The sequence below is a fragment of the Mustela putorius genome, unplaced genomic scaffold, assembly GCF_011764305.1.
Source record: "Mustela putorius furo isolate JIRA1106 unplaced genomic scaffold, ASM1176430v1.1 tig00000129_pilon_pilon_pilon, whole genome shotgun sequence".
In the NCBI taxonomy this organism is placed as follows: Eukaryota; Metazoa; Chordata; class Mammalia; order Carnivora; family Mustelidae; genus Mustela; species Mustela putorius.
The window spans coordinates 18,427,769-18,438,773 of NW_025421290.1; the positions used below are offsets into that span (position 1 = coordinate 18,427,769).

Sequence of the window (11,005 nt, forward strand, 5' to 3'; positions counted from 1 at the left end):
CATGGTCGTGGTGGGGAGCTGGAGGGGTCTTGTTCCATTCCCTCTGTCTCTTGAAAACATTCTTTACAAATGTCCTCTGGACACACAGCCCCTGCCTCAAGCTCCAGATAGAGGTACTTTATTCCTTTTTTTTTTTTTTTTTAAGATTTTATTTATTTATTGGTCAGAGAGAGAGAGAAAGAGAGAGCACAAACAGGAGGGGTGGAAGAGGGAGAAGCAGGCTCCTGGCTGAACAGGGAGCCCAATGCAGGGCTCTATCCCAAGACCCAGGGATCACAACCTGAGCTGGGGGCAGAGGTTTAACTGACTGAGCCACACAGGCATCCCCAGGTAGAGGCACTTGCCTGAGGCCAAAGTTCGTGGGAAGTGGTGGAGTGGGGATTCAAGCTGAGGTCAGCTAAAGCCCAGATGTTTACTGTGCACACTACTGACCTTCTGCACACGGGAGGGACTCTGAAGGAAAACAGCTGGACTTGTTCTCTGGGTGAATACTCTCTTAGGAGACAGGAGTCACTGAGACCTTTTTCTGGCAGCAGCAAGAGGACCAATGGAGTGGGTGTCCTTTGCTCCTTGAGCTTATGTGGGTCTGGAGAGAAGCGTTAGTGTGAAGCTACTGCACTTGTGGTCCATTGTGGGCATTCAAGGGAAAAGTACTCGCCCTGGTTTTCACAGTTTTCTAGTCTGAAACAGCTGGAGTGGAAATATTCAGCCACAAGTCACTCAGAAGTGACTTCTCGAACTTGCCTTGCGACACATTCTCCTAATAATGCACTTTAAGTCCCGTGAGCATCTGCCACCCCCTCCCAAGGATTCAGAGACCCAAGTTACCTCCTACTCCCAGTTGATGGGAATATTAGAGAAGTCAAAGGGAGGTGGACTCAGGCAGGAGGGGCCAGCCACTGTCATTACAGATGAGAGGAGACCCAGACAGTTGCTGACAGCCAAGAAACACCTGTTTTAGGGCAGAAGCAAGGGCTAATCTTGGTAACATTGATGGAAAGATGACATTTTGTCAGGTACTGAGAGAACCCAGTGGAGCAAATTTGCATTCATGTTCTACATGGGTTTCTCTGGTGATTCATGGGCCACTCACTGAAAAATGTGCGAGGTTTGCAGAAGTATTTCCTACAGCAAATTCAGTTCCACATTGAAAAGGGCCTGAGTACAAGCATTTTTTCCCCAAATTTCATTTATTTATTTGAGAGAGAGAGAGAGAGAGAGAGGAAGAGAGCACAAGAATGGGGAGGAGGGGCAGAGGGAGAGAGAGAAGCAGGCTCCCCACTGAGCAGGACCCTGGGATCATGACCTGGGCTGAAGGCAGACACTTAAGCGACTGAGCCACCCAGGTGCCCCCGCAAGTAGGAACATTTTAATGAACTGCTGCAGCACTAGACGCTACTAAGCAAAAAGCTCCCCTCTTTTAATTTTTAAAAATTTATTTTTTAAATGAGGAGAGGCAGACAGGTTATCCATAAGGGCATAAATCTTTCCAAAATGGTTTGCAGAGTACGAAGTTTGAAGGTCTCTATCAGGAAGAACAGGTTCTATGTCTCAGGTCTCCTTTCTTGGGAACACAGCACCCCCTCAGCCTTGGGTCTAGTGAGAGACTAAGTCAGCCCTCTTCCCAGCAGTGAAGATGGAGGGGAATGCTGGGCTGGTGGGCTGGTGAGCGGGGTGGAGGGGTCGTGGGGAGGGGCAAGGGCAACACCCTTGGGCCATAAAGATCTTCATCATCCCTTTTAACAAAGGCATATTTCCATACAGATGGGAAAAAAAGACCTGGGGAAAATACCAAATGTGCATAACAGTTAACTCCGAGTGATTCTTATTTATTTTTTATTCAAATGTATTTTTCAAAATGTCCACAAAGAATTCACATTCCTTTTATAAGAGAAAAAACACATTGTAAATACCTCTCTCAGGCAGAAAAATAACCATTTATGTAACGTTCTGATTTATAAAGTCTTTTTCAGACACATTCCGATTTCATTCTCTCAACAGCGCTGATGACAATTTCCATTTAAGCTTCAGAACACAAGCCTCAGGAGGTTGAGGAACTTTCTCAAGGACAAGCCGCCGAGCCAGAGTGGGAGCTGGTCTTTTCCCTTCAGTTGCCTCATGTGGTAGGTAGGATATGAGGTTCTTGGGATGAGGGACTGAGGCTGCAAAAGGGAATCAGGTGTAAGTTCAGGGAGAAAGCAAGGGAACAGCTAATCTCATAGGAGGTGAGGGTTTGGGGGCTGGTGCTTCAATAGCTGGGACATGAGACTTTGGGGTTTATTTCGTGGGCTCTGGGTGATTTCTGAGCTGAGTAGAGAGCATGCCTTCGGGAGGCTGGTCCTCTGGGGCTCCTGACAGCTGGGCTTGGCTCTGCCTGGCTCACTTCTCCAGCTGGAGACAATTAAAACCTGCTCCCCCAGGCTGTGCATCAGCCCATACATGTCTCCTCCTTTTCTGGGCCCAAGGTGGGCCTTCTTCCTTGGGGTTTAAATAAAGGGAGTGGCTCATGGTCCTGAGGCCAGCCTCCTCACACCAGAAGATTCAGGGCTCCTCCAGGAGCCAGGAGTTGCCCTCTGCTGGGGTGAGAGCTTCTGGGCTGAGGCAGGCCTGTGAACCCAATCTATGGGGAGGGCATTTGGAGGTGAAGACAGGAAGGTCAAATCAGAAGGACATTCTCTTTCAGGGCTGCTCATGATGTTTAGGACAGTCCCTCTTCCTTTGCTTCGTTAGAAATGAAAAAGACTAGCAAGGGGGGGGGAATGGAAGGAGAAGTGGACCCCCGTGTTGGGCTCCCCGTGGAGGCTGAGGGGACCTCAGCTGGCTCCCCCCGTTCTCTGTTAGGGGTCAGCCTTGCTGGGATAAGGCTGATTTGTGCCTGCTCCATGATGTGCACCAGCTGGAAGGAGTCTGGAGTCTAGCTGATTGGGAGGAAGATGAGAGGGTGTATTTTTTCTAGAGATTAAGAAAAAGTGGTGCGTTAGAACCAGCTCCCACCAGCCTGTGAGAGACCAGTTGTGAAATTTTCAAGAATCTCGTGAATCATCATGTTTGTAGCTTGAAATTGGTCAAAGTGGGAGTATTTACACCATGGAAATTGGCAAACATGACAAACCAGGGCTTCCCTGTGCCAGAGAGCTGGTTGTTAGTTGAGCAGGTGTACCCTTCACCTCATAGCTTGGGGTTTCCTGCGTTCTTCTGGGGGAGAGGATGACAACAACGCCTGGCTTTGGTCTCCTTTCTATGATGTTATGATGGAAAGTGGGGTTTCCCTCGCCTGTGGCTTTCTCTGCTTTCCTTTTCCTATATCTGAGTCACAGAGGGCAGGCTTGGCTGGAAAGGAACCTCCTATGTCCTCTATTCCTAAGCTCTAGACCACGTGACAGCTAGTCCAACGCTCAGGACAAAGTAAGCTGCTCCAGAAATATTTATTCAAGGGGGATGAAGGGGTCAATGTCACCTGCTATAAGAATTGCATCACTTTCATGATTCTTATCAGCAGGGGGCGCTGCAGGACTAATGATGTGTCTCGAGTCACGCTTCTCTGACACTCTAAAAGAAAAAAAAACCATTAATTTGAATGAATTAGAAAGGGGCTAACTGAATCAGTGACTTTTTTTTTTAGATAAAGCATCAGTTTTGGGGGAAAAGAAATGTAGTGCTCAAGTGATCATAGTGGACATTGCTGTACCGCTTTACAACATACAAAGGGCACGTGGCCTGCATGGCCTTGTCTAGTTCTGAAGAGGAGCCAACCAGGCAGCTGGAAGGGCCACAGTGTAGCCAATACACGTGTGTGCTCTGGAGTCAGAGCAGCTGGGCTTCGAATCCTGGCTCCTTCCATTGCCGACCCTCTGACTTGGGACAGGTCACCAAATCCTCCTCGGCTTTGGGAAAAACACCCAGACTGAACCTCAGGGCTTGGTGTGAAATGACAGGGTGCCTTGCAGGTAAGAAGCACTCTGCAGATGTGATCTGAGCGTGAAGGAATCTCTCAAGGTCACATCACCCGTAAGGGCAAAGCCAGGACAGAAGTCTCACCTCTTTCAGCCTGGGGTCTCTGTCTCTGGCCAGTACCTGTCCCCCAGATGTCACTGCTGAAAACCTCCCAGGTGGGCTAATAATGCTCTACATTCCCACTGGAGTGCCTAGAAACTGCTTTCAAAAAGATTCCATCTTGGGGCGCCTGGGTGGTGCAGTGGGTTAAAGCCTCTGCCTTTGGCTCAGGTCATGGTTCCAGGGTCCTGTGATAGAGCCCCGTATCAGGTTCCCTGCTCAGCAGGGAGCCTGCTTCCCTTCTTCCCTCTCTGCCTGCCTCTCTGCCTACTTGTGATCTCTGTCTGTCAAATAAATAAAATCTTAAAAAAAAAAATTCCATCTTGAAATCCTATTTGGGCTATGAATTGGCTTAGTAGCTCACTTTTCTCAAAGAGCTCACAGCTCACTTCGGCCTGTCTTTCCCAGGTCTCAAGGCTTGAATCTGAGTGTTCAACATCAGGTGGGTCGACTGCCCCTGGGAGGTTGAAGCCTGGCTTGATGAACTTCAGGTGTCGTGAGATAGGAGTGGTGGGGAGTCATCCCATCTGAAGCTGGAAGGGGGCGTGCAGGCTGACTATGATTAGATTTGCTGATGTTTCTAGAAAAGCCAGGCCTCCAGGTTTTTATGTAAAATATCCCAGTTGATAAATCTTGTCAACTCATTTTAAGTTTTATAAAACACAACAGCAAACATGTTTGTGGGCTGTACCTACTCGGAGGCTAACAGGTAATCATCACTGCATACAGTTTATGAGAAGCACTATACACTATATAATCTTGGGGGTGGGGTGAGGTCGTTGTAGTCCATGGCCAGTATTCCCAGGGGCGACAAGGGTAATCCCGCTTCAGTTTGGAGATTCTTGTCAAAAGCCAGTGTATTTTGCTCTATTGATCATTTTCTCCCTTCAGTTAAGCAGCAGTCTTTGCTCTTTCTGTAAAGAATCAATTCCTTGTCTAAGCACTGGATGCTTCTAGATGGAGAATTGGAATGCCTGGAATCTATTTGCAACCCTGTGGTGTGACTCTAGACAAGCTTCAGACCCTCCCCACACACTTGTAAGATCAACAAGGGCTTTTCTGCCCTCTCGTCAGAACCTTGCTTAGAGAAGGAGACTCCACTTTTGAAGGCCCAGGCCGACAACCTCCTCATGGGTCTGTGTTAGATCCTCCCCACCCCCAGATTTTGAGTTCGTCTTTTCATTGCTCATTTGCTCTTCAACACTCAAGAATCCTTGGAACCATGTAACCCTGCGGTGTGGTCCATGCAGAGAGTAAAGGCAAGTCTCAACAAGCATGTCATTTCAGGTCCTTTGAGAAACAGATGTCAGCATGGAGTTAGGTATGCAAAAAAATGTCCTGAGGAGAACACCTGTGAAGGAGGAAGGGTGTGGGAGCCAGGATGGGTGAAGAGAGGCTTCTAGCAACAATGCAGGCCTGCTGCTTGCCAAAGGAGAGGGGAGACAAAGGAGGCTTGGGGAGGAAGAAATGAAGAGTAGACCACAGCTTCAAGAAAGTTATGGCCAGGCCTGGCCCGGCTCTCGTACCTCTGCTGTGCTCCGGGAGAGCAAGGCTTTAGTGGGAACGCTACAGGCATCCCAAAGGTGCCATGGCTGGGAGCTGTCAGCCGGCCACACCCTCACAGCGTGCTCTCTCTCAAGGGGCGATCTAAGCTATGCTCTCTTATGGCTGCCCCAATCAGCCAGATTTCCATGAGTCCATAAATGTGTGTTATTACTTATTTCAACACAAGAAGAGGGAGCAGAGTGGGGGTTTCAGAGTTAGTCCTAGGTTTGTGGCCCCATCACTGTGCTGGCTGTGACCTTAGGGCAAGGACCTAAACTTCTTCATCTGTTCATTGAAAACAGTGAAAGGATCGCTCCACGGAGTTGCCATGAGAATGAGGCTAGAATTCAGGGAAGGCGCTGAACACAGTGCCAAGTATCCACAAGTGCTGGGTCAATGTTTTTCCTCTGGTGTGTACTTGGAGATGAAATATAGGCTAGCTGCTCCACCACCTTTGCTTTACTTTGATTTTTAAGAGTGTCATCTTCTAAGATGACATTGCTAGGGTGAGTCTGGTCATAGGGTCAAGGGAGACTGCATTTATGGACAACGGTCACTACAGGCAGTCTCCCACCTCCCTGTAAGTTCTACTTTTACACCTATGGTACAGATGAGCAAACAGAGGCTCAGAAAGGTCTTGGGGACCTGGTGGAGCCGGTGACTCAGATATGATGATCAGAGCGTTGTGTCGTCTCACTCCCCATGGTTTAAGAAGGGGCGGAGGATCCAATGAGAACCAACACTTACGGAGTCTGACTGGGGTAGTTGCAAAGATGTTGGGCCCTTTCACTAAGGGGCTCGGAGGGTGGTGCCGCTGAAGCTCTCTCAGTCTCTACAAAGGTCACCAGCCCTTGGCCTGTCTGGGAATGAGGCCGATGCAGAAATGGTTGGCTGGCTAATCCAACACCCATCCCAACTCCTCTTTCTCTCGTAACTGTTCTGGAGGAGGCTGCTAACTCTCTGCAGCGCTGTTCCCCTTCGTCCCATTAGTAACACAACTCCCTCCTTTCTGGCGGAGCACATCGCTACGCAGACGCTGAATTTCCCAAGTTCCCTTGCGGCCAGTTGGACCATGTGACTAGATTCTGGCCAATCAGATATGAGCAGAAGGGATGCCGGGAGCGCAACCTCTGTATCCCAGCCTAGGAGGAAGCTCCTTGCACTTCTCTAATGCTTTCTCCTTGCCCAGAGGGGAAGGGCGACCTTACCGTAGGGGCCAGGGGAAAAAAACAAAAAAACAAAAAAACGCCTTCGTAGCCACAGAGGAGCTGTGTGTCCTGTGACACTGACGTGTCAAACCAGTCGGAAGCAGAGATCAGCCGGGGACCTCGAGGGACAATTTGCTTCTCTAGATAAAATAATCAGATATAGCTACTTCTTCTTTCTGCCTTGAATCCCTGTAGCTGGAGAAGCCCTCCTGGGACCCCAAAGACCAGTGGAACTGAAATGAAGAAAGAGGTTGGGTTCTTGATAACATTAATGAGCGGCGGCATAGTCACGCCATTGGCGCCTATTCTGGGTGACTTGTTACATGAGGGAGAAAAAGAAAAAAAAAAAAAACAACAACAAAACCCCCAAGCCTATCTCTGGACTTCTTATGTGAGGAAAATAAACCACCCTTGGCTGAAGCCTCCTTTAGCTGAATTTTATGTTATTACAGCCCCAAATGCCAAGACATCAGTAGAACTTGGTGTGACAGAGAGCCCAGATGTTGATGATGTCATCTGGCCCCATGAATAGCTGAGCCCGCGAGACTAGCCCTTGGACTTTTCAGTTAGGAGAGAAAGTGAGTTCTTTTCGTGCTTTAAAAGGTTGGATTTTGCGCTGTTCTGAATGGGAAGACTCCTGTGATCCTTATTGACGAAGAGCCAAGTGGGCTGACTGCATTTTCACCTCCTCTCAGTCCCTCCACTGAATTTTATGGTGGAAAATATGAGAAAACTTAAAGGAAGAGAGAAAAGCGGGAAGGAAGGAACAAAAAGGAAAGAAGAGCGGCAGTGAGACGTGAGCTACGTTAATAGAACGTGAGGATGCTTTGTTCAGAATCCTTACTCAGAAACCCGGGTCCTAGTTTCCCTCACTCAGGACGCTAGTTTCTGGTGCCTGGGACCTGCCCCTGACACCCTGGGAGCCCCCCTGACTGCAGGGGGTAGTGTGACTCAGTTTCCCATCCCAAGCAACCCAGCACCGTATTTCAGGAGCTTTTCATTCTCTTTTACTCTTCTTGAGGTACGGCATGGCCCATGCTAATTAATCCATGCCCTCAACCCAGGTGGTTGTTCTCCCAGGTCACCCGTAAATCCACGGGCCATAACCCTCTTGTACTTACTGATCTCCGGGGTTTTCATCACTCCTGAGAAGGCACCATTTAGTCCAATCTTGGTGCAGACCAGCATTAATAGGCAATTGCCACAGGGAGACAATACGGGAAGAAAAATGGCTAAAAATATACAGTGAATCACAGAAAATTACATCTCTTAAAACCTACAGTGTATTCCTATTGCCATAGCAACCCTGGGGCTAGTGAAGACAGAGCTGATTTATCGCAGGCTCTCCCCAGCACTCAATTCTGCCGGAAGCGCCTCCAGCCTGTGGTGCAAGTCCCAAAGACGAGAGGGAGGGGGCCATCGCATGCCCAGTGTTTTCTCTGCTGTCTTTCCATCCCTTCCGGTGGTGTGGCTGTGCCGAGGAGACCTGAGTTCCTTCAGCACAGCCCTTGTTGTCTCCCAGCCCCTTTTCTGAGAGGAAGGTGACAAAAATGTCCTGCATTCTGCCCACACTGATGCCGGTGATGGCAGAAGGCTAGCGTTCTGGAGGGGTCAGTGTGCATGGGAGCCCTGAGGAAGCTGCAGATGCCAGGCCACCTGGGGTAGGACAAGAGGAGAGCAGTTTCTCTTGCCTTCTTTCTTTTCCTTTCCCCTTCCTCTCTGCCTCCCTCTCTCCCCCACCTCAACTTCCTGACTCTTCCGTATCTCCTAGTTCTTCAGTGGGTTTACTGTGAAGCGGACTGGCCTCCCATCAAGACCAGGACATGGGAGAAGGAATCTAGCCTTGACTTACAAAGTGAGTCTGGTGTGTAGAAAGTCGATGAAATGAGTGTTCATCAACCGTTTATTACTCCATTGGAACTCTAAATTGCACTGGCATATAATATGTGTTTCACTGTAATAGTGAAAATGACATTCTTGTGTGCGATTTCAACTTCCAACATTTGGGGAAATATTCTGGACCAGAGTTCTGGCACGTCCTCACTCAAAAATAGCCCTTTCTGGACATGTCGAAAGGACAAAGGAGACAGCTGGAGGGGGCTCCCACTGGCCAAATCTGGAACAATCTGAATTCTAGGGGAAAAAATATAGTGGTTTAAAATCTACTGAATAAAATAAGAACTATAAGTCCATACTGATACAAATAAATAAATGGAGGAAAAGGAAAGCCCTGTCATACAGTAAAATTTCAACTAATAAATATAGAAGAAATAATGGTACTAGAAAGTCATCATTTGGCAACTTTCAGAGCAATAATTGATTCAGGCAAGAACTAGCAATGGATGTGTAGTGGATAAAAGTTTGATGAGAAACAGTATATTTATACAATCTCTAAGTATCTCCTCATAAAATACTTATTGATTTTAAAAAAAAAAGTATATTGAGAGTGGAGAGGCTTGGCAGACCCCACCTGAACCAAGTGATCAAAGTTAACGTCACAAGGGACAAATAGGACAGATCAATATCCTGTTTCTCCTGAGGTGATGCGCTAAGAAGGACATAATATCAGCTCTGTGGTATTCCTGCCAAAAATGTACAACCTGAATCTCATTGTGAGGAAACATCAGACAGTCCCAGAATGATGGACAGTCTATTCTATTTCTTTAATGTCAGTGTCATGTCAAGAATGACAGAGACTCGGGAACTATCCTAATTGAGCGAACCTGAAGAGACGTGCAATGTGTAATCTGGGATTGGATTTCAGATCAAAAACATTTTTATCTTTTGATGTAAAGAACATTATTAGGAAAATTGATGAAATTTGAAAAAGACATGTAGTTTAGAGAATAGTATTTCATCAATATTATTTTCCTGATTTTGATAAGGTATTGAGGTTATGAAAGGGAATGTCTTTTTCTTTTTTTTTTTTGTAAATGCATGCTCAAGTATTTAGAGATAAAGCGGCATCATATCTGCAACTTATCTGCAACTAGTTCAGAAAAGAAAATATATACAGAGAGAGAAAATGATAAGCAAATCAGATGAAGAGTATACAGGAATTCTTTGTCCTTTCTGTATTTTTCTGTAAAAAGTACTTTGTGCTTTTTTGTAGTCTGAAATGAGTTCAAAATAAAATGTAAAAAACAGCCCCATCTGCACACTCACAGTCCTTTTGAGTGAATTTTCTTCCCACTCTTTTCTTTCTTGCACTCTATTACTACACCTTAGTATTTCAGTCCTCACAGCTCCCTGCATAAAATAGGAGAATCCTACTTTAATATGGGAGTATGAAGTGTGTGTGTGTGTGTGTGTGTGTGTGTGTGAAAGAGAGAGAGAGAGACCTCAGGGTGTCACAAAAGGCCAAACATAAAGCCAAGTTAAAGTATTTGTTCCAATGCCCAAACCAGACCAGTGAATGAAGTCAAAGTTTCCCTCAGGTTTCTGAGGGAAGGGAGGGTGTGTTTTCAGCAGGATGTACTGACCCAGCCTATTGAGAGCAGAGAGCCAAAGATGTGAGAAAGCCAGGACTGAGTTCATGTCCTCTTTCTCAACTCCTCCCTCTCTTATCTCTCCCTCCTCCTCTCTCTGTCTCTGTCTCTGTTTCTGTCTCTGTCTCTGTCTCTCTCTCTCACACACACACACACACCCCTTTCCTCTTTTTTCCCTAGAATTGTTCTTGATTCTGGAGCCTTTTCTATCAGAGACAGAACACTTCTGCACAGGAGGTACTTTCTTCCTCTGGAACCACAGAATGAAGCTTAGTGGAAATGTTAACTTCAGCCTCAGCAGGTGGTGGAGTGGGGTGAGGTGAGGTGGGGTGTGGGAGGTGGTGTGAGGCCCAGAGCTCCATCCTCCTCCATTTGGCCTGGCCTGCCCAGAGCCTTGTATCCAGGTGCAAGGACCTGGCTTACAAGTCCCAAAGTGCTGACCCCATTGCCTACACATGGTTGCGATTGGAAAAGATTCCAAAGGAAGGTCTGCGGTATGCTACATTAAAATTCACTCCCCTACTTTCTCTAATAGCCGTTTACTTTAATTCACTCATCTCAATATCATGAACTGCAGCAAAGCAGAAAGTGGTTCTGCTATTTATAAATGATCCTGATCCAATAAAGTAATGTCTTGATTTCTTTCCAGTGGTCTAGGAACGATAACAGGAGAAGCCTGAAGTATGGTGGTTGGTGGGGTGGGGGATCAGA

The 11,005-nt window shown here is 47.1% G+C and overlaps 1 long non-coding RNA gene across 1 annotated transcript; it reads right to left on the bottom strand.

Annotated features, from left to right (window-relative positions):
* Positions 1-1,821: 1,821 nt before the first annotated feature.
* LOC101683588 lies at positions 1,822-8,134 on the bottom strand. The gene is made up of 3 exons (XR_198473.3): positions 7,928-8,134; positions 3,458-3,549; positions 1,822-2,162 (listed from the first exon to the last, which is right to left on the bottom strand). It is a non-coding gene; the product is annotated as an uncharacterized LOC101683588 (long non-coding RNA).
* Positions 8,135-11,005: the final 2,871 nt, after the last annotated feature.